Source organism: Bidens hawaiensis, unplaced genomic scaffold (assembly GCF_021521415.1).
Source record: "Bidens hawaiensis isolate Kalapana, Puna unplaced genomic scaffold, B.hawaiensis_p1.1 tig00039075_1, whole genome shotgun sequence".
NCBI lineage: Eukaryota > Viridiplantae > Streptophyta > Magnoliopsida > Asterales > Asteraceae > Bidens > Bidens hawaiensis.
This window is the reverse complement of record NW_027496874.1, coordinates 50,161-56,262: the sequence shown is the minus strand read 5'-3', so window position 1 is coordinate 56,262 and position 6,102 is coordinate 50,161.

The following is a 6,102-nucleotide window of genomic DNA, read 5'->3' as shown; positions in this document are numbered from 1 at the left end:
GTTGATTAGTTTTGTGTTGATTGATCGGTGCATTGTTTGATTCTAGACTTTGTGTTTAGGGTTTGTTTGCGGTAGGTACAACCGTAGGGTTTTGTTGCGTGAATTCGAGGTTAAAGTACAGCGGTTAGGCACCTTCTTAGAGACCGAGAGGTGATAAGAAGTTAGGGTTGTCTCATTACCTTCGCATGTTAGAATAAGGATTGCGCGAGAGCGAGTTCGTTTCTTGTCCGGTTTAGGTGTTTTGAGCGACTAGTTGATCTATTTTTGTTTAAGTTAGATTGTTCCTCTATCCTTGGTTGTGTAGTATTCATTGCCATTAGGGTCGAGTGTTAGTGAGGCCGAGAGGAGAGTCAACATTAGAACACGTTAACAATTGTTTCCCGGTTTGGTTGTTTTAGTCGATTTTGAGTAGTATAGGCTTCTTGAGTGAGACCGAGAGGTAATCCAGTGAGCCCGAGCGATCCTTAGTCGTGTCATCTTTAGGAGCAGGTGTCTTGATATCATCCAATCCATTTACTTGTTAGGCCTACAATTTGATTCTGGCCTAGGTAGACGTTTTTCTCCATCCGAAGTTAACACAGTTAGTTTTCCGTTAAGTTTTCTATTTCTGGTAACTTTTTTCAGTCAGTCTAGTTAGTCCAGTTAAGTAATTAAAAATCAAAAATCAATTAAATATTATTCTTGGGTAGGTCTTGTCTAGGATTAGTGATCGTTAGCGTCCTTACGTGTCCACGTGTTCGATACTCGGACTTCCTATGTCTATACTACTTGCGATCGGTACACTTGCCTGTTGTGTGAGGTTTTAGGATTTTCGTTTTATATTTAAAGCTTAGCTGTGAGGGTCATTGTTATAGGGTTATCCGATGCACATCCAGTTTTTGGCGCCGTTGCCGGGACACGGTTTTAGTCGTTTTGAGAGCAATCCGAGTTAGTACTTACCTTTTGTTCTACTTGTAATTATTTTTGTTTTTTTTATTTATTTAGATAGTTTGGCTTCTTTTATTGATTTGTATAGTTGTATGCGACAGACTCAATCTCGTGGACCACCTGACACTGAAGCATTTCCCAAGCCTGAGAGAGAGTTTCATGAGAGACGTCGCACCATTTCACCATCATCTACTTCATCATCCGTTGGTAGTTTATCCTCTTCTCCTACGTCTTCCGACTTTGACGTTAGGGATAGGATCATGGGCGACAATCCACCACCGAGGAGGACAGTTGCAGACCGGGCCCGACCGGCCAATTCTGTTGCGAGATCCAGCATCGCACCACCCGCCATTGGAGTTAACGCGAACTGGCAGATTTCGTCGAACATTCTGAACACCATTTCTCATTCTGCTCAATTCCACGGGTTACTTCACGAAAACCCGCACCATCATCTCACTCGCATCGCGCGTATCTGCGACACCTTCCATCTTGCCGGCATATCCGAAGATGCCGTGAAGATCTGAGTTTTTCCATTCTCGCTCATCGATAAAGCGAGTCTGTGGCTCAAGTCCCTCCTACAGGGCTCCATAGCTATTTGGGCTGCCATGCAGGCCCAATTTCTTGAGAATACGATCCTCCGACTAAGGCTGCTCGTCTACGTATTCGGATTCATTATTTTCAGGTGGAGGACACCGAGAGTTTCTACGAGGCATGGGAGCATTTTAAAAATCTTTTAGCATTGTGCCTGAACCACGGCTTGCAAGATTGGGCGGTTGTAGAGAAGTTTTATAATGGAGTGACATACGTGACGCAGAACATGCTTGACACGGCGGCGGGAGGAAATTTGCTGACGACGAATGACCCGGATGAGTGCATCGCTTTGTTTAACGGGTTAGCTATGAGTGGATACCAGCGACCACCCGCCAAGGGTGGTAAGACCGTCGACTCCATATCACGCAGCATGCATTCGGTGGACACGACCATCGCATTCACGGCACAGGTACAGGCGTTAGCGCAGATTGTGAAGGACTTGCAGACGAAGAGCAAGTTGTGCGAGATATGCAGAGGAGGGCATGATACCGTTCAGTGCCCAGTCAGTTCGCAGGAGGAGGCCGTAGACCTTATAGGAAATCCGAACCGAAATCCAAATTCTTTCAATTATTATAATTCGGGGTGGAGAGCCAATCAGAATTCGAACTGGAGGAGCGGCAATCAGTCCGGTTTTTAGCAGCGTCAGAGTCTGTTTCAGGATGCCGGAGAAGGAGAGAGCAGTGGGGAGAAGAAGCCCACTTTAGAGGAGATGATGGCGCAGCAGACGCACATGTTGTCACAGCTCATGACACGAGAGGATTCCCGACATAAAGAGACCCAGGAGAAGTTTCGCGAGCACGAGCAGTTCATGAGGAATCAGGGAGCGTCGATTCAAAGTCTCGAGCGGCAGATGGGAGAGATAGCGAGTCGGTTGAACGAGAGGCCGCAGGGTACGCTACCGAGTAACACCGAGCAAAACCAGAAGGAATTCGCGAAAGCTGTGACAACGAGGAGCGGTGCAGGGGCACGAGATGAGCCCGTGATTCAGGAGATGTCTAGAGAGAGTAGTCAAGGAGCCTGCAGTTGATGATAGAGAGGAGCAGGTGGATGAGGAGATTCAGATGGAGTCTCCGCCGGCCCAAGTGCATCAGAGGAGCAGCCCAGGGAGTTTAGCACAGGCCGAGAGACAGCAGCTACCGAGCGAACCGCCAAGAGTCTACAAACCTAGAGTACCATACCCCGGGAGACTCCGTAGAGATAGAGATGAGGAGCAGAACTCCAAATTCCTTGATCTTTTGAAGCAGCTTCACCTTAATATTCCATTCCTTGAGGCACTGACTCAGATGCCTAAACACGCGAGGTTCCTTAAGGATATATTCTTTCGAATAAGGAGAAGTTAGCTGAGGTAGCTTCCATCCCTTTGAGTGCTAGTTGTTCTGCTGTCTTACAGAGGAAGTTACCCGAGAAGATGTCCGATCCAGGGAGTTTCACAATTCCCTGCATCTTGAGTGATGATACGGTTATTCATGCGCTGGCTGATCTTGGTGCCAGTATTAATCTCATGTCGTATTTCGTGTATCGCAAGCTGGGTTTAGGCGAACCGAGGCCTACCAGGATGAGTATCCAGCTTGCTGATCGTTCTGTGAAATACCCTCGAGAGGTGGTCGAGAACATGCTTGTTCGTGTCAACAAGTTCATCTTCCCGGTGGACTTTGTCATTCTGGACATGAACGACGATGATAGTGTACCGTTTATTCTTGGCCGACCATTCCTTGCCACTGCACAGGCGTTAATCGACATCTGCGAGGGTAAGTTGATATTGAGAGTTGGGGATGAGAATGTCACCTTTGACGTTCAACAGTCACTTAAACACCCCAAGTCTACTGATGATTCCTTGTACTTTATTGATACCATCATGGAGCATGTTGGGGAGTTTTTCAGCGAGATATGTGGAGGATCTGCCTCCGACACTTAGATTCTCGATAGGGACATTCCGAAGATTGAGATGGTTTCCATGACCGATCAGTCAACGGAGGATGACACCGAGTTACATACCCCTGAGTCTGAAGTGTCTGCTGGATTGAGAGAGAGAAGTTGCTGAGGGTGCTAAGAGAGCACAAAGAGGCCATTGCATGGAAGATTATCGACATTAAGGGTATCAACCCTTCGTTTTGCACGCATAAAATCCTCATGGAGGATAAGTTTAGGACTGTCGTTCAGCCGCAGCGGCGGCTTAATCCAAAGATATAGGAGGTCGTGAAGAAGGAAATCATCAAACTCCTTGATGCGGGGATCATTTTCCCCATTTATGATAGTTCATGGGTTAGTCCAGTCCAAGTGGTTCCTAAAAAGGGTGGCATGACTGTCATCACCAATAAGAGGAACGAGCTCATTCCCATTAGGACTGTGACTAGTTGGAGAGTCTGCATTGATTACCGCAGACTGAATAATGCCACGAGGAAAGACCACTTTCCTTTACCTTTCATTGATCAGATGCTGGAGCGTTTGGCAAGTCAACAGTATTACTGCTTCTTGGATGGTTTCTCCGAGTACTTTCAGATTCCGATTGCTCTCGATGACCAGGAGAAAACCACGTTTACCTGCCCATACGGCACGTTTGCCTATAGACGTATGCCGTTCGAACTGTGTAACGCTCCAGCCACATTTCAGAGGTGCATGGTGGCTATTTTTCATGACATGATCGAGGACTCCATGGAGGTGTTCATGGACGATTTTTCTGTGTTTGGGAGCTCTTTTGATCATTGTCTCTCCAACCATGAGAGGATGTTAGCCCGATGCGTTGACACCAACCTAGTCCTTAACTGGGAGAAGTGTCACTTCATGGTACGCGAGGGCATTGTTTTGGGGCATCGTATTTCGAGTTCGGGGATAGAGGTCACCCGTGCGAAGGTCGAGACCATTTCTAATCTTCCCCCACCCACTTTTGTGAGATCCATCCGGAGTTTCTTGGGTCACGCTGGGTTCTATCGCCGGTTCATTAAAGATTTTTCTAAGATCGCGAGACCCATGACCAAACTTCTGGAGAATGATGCCCCATTTGTGTTTTCTGAGCAGTGTATCGAGGCGTTTGATCTTTTAAAAGACAAACTCATTAACGCCCCGATCATGATTGCTCCCGACTGGTCGCTTCCCTTTGAGTTGATGTGTTATGCGAGCGACTTCGCAGTCGGAGCGGTTCTTGGACAGCGGAAGGATAAACACTTCCATCCGATTCACTATGCTAGCCGGATCCTGAATGGTGCACAGGAGAGTTACACCACCACCGAGAAAGAGCTTTTAGCTGTGGTGTTTGCATTCGATAAATTCAGGTCTTATCTTGTTCTGTCCAAGACGATTGTGTACACGGATCATTCTGCCATTCGTTATCTCTTTAGCAAACAGGATGCTAAGCCACGCCTTATCCGATGGATCCTATTGCTTCAAGAGTTTGATATTGAAATCCGTGATAAAAGGGGGCCGAGAATGTGGCGGCCGATCATCTTTCGCGTCTTGAGGGAGCTGAGTTAGGAGAGCCGGGGTTCAGGATTAATGACCACTTTCCGACAGAGAGTCTCATGTTCGTTTCAGCTCAGGATGAGGGTTTTCCATGGTTCGCCGACTTCGCGAACTATCTTACGGACGGGTACTACCCAAAGATGTCCTACCAGCAAAAGAAGAAATTCTTTGCTGATGTTAAGTTTTACCTTTGGGACGACCAGTATCTTTTTTCGTATAGGTGCTGGCCAGTTGATCAGGAGGTGCGTGGACGTTAAGGAGGGATGGCAGATTTTGAGCCATTGCCATGTTGGACCGACAAAAGGTCACCACGGTGCGAGTTTGACAGCGAAGAAGGTTTTTTATTGTGGTTTTTATTTGCCTTCGATTTTTAAAGATGCGCACGCGTTTGTGAGGAGTTGTGATCGTTGCCAACGGGTCGGCAACATCTCGTCGTGAAATGAAATGCCCCAAAATTCTATTCAGGTTTGTGAGGTTTTTGATGTGTGGGGCATTGATTTCATGGGACCGTTTCCATCTTTGCGTGGGAACAAGTACATACTCGTGGCGATGTATTATGTTTCGAAGTGGGTTGAGGCCAAGGCCTTACCCATGAATGATGCCGAGTTGTATTCCGTTTTCTCAAGAGCCTTTTTACTCGTTTTGGTGTCCCGAAGGCATTGATCATTGATAAAGGTACTCACTTCTGCAATGCGCAGATGGAGAAGGCGTTGCGACGCTATGAGGTCACCCATCGGCTTGCGACAGCCTACCACCCACAGACTAGTGGGCAGGTAGAAGTGAGTAATCGGAGGATCAAACGTATTATTGAGAAAACGGTTGGTTCGAATCGTCGGGTTGGTCCGAAAAAGTTTGATGATGCGTTGTGGGCCTTTCGTACAGCCTATAAAACTCCGACCGGTTCCACACCATTTCGGATTATTTATGGGAAGACCTGCCACCTGCCTGTTGAGTTAGAGCACGGTGCTTCGTGGGCCCTACAGAGGGTCAATTTTGATATGTCTGCCGCTGAGAACACTCGTTTCCACCAATTGCACGAGTTAGAGGAGCTGAGAGATCACGCGTACGCGCAGTCATTTAGGTACAAGGAGCGGACAAAGGAGCTGGATGACAGAAAGTTAAAGGGGA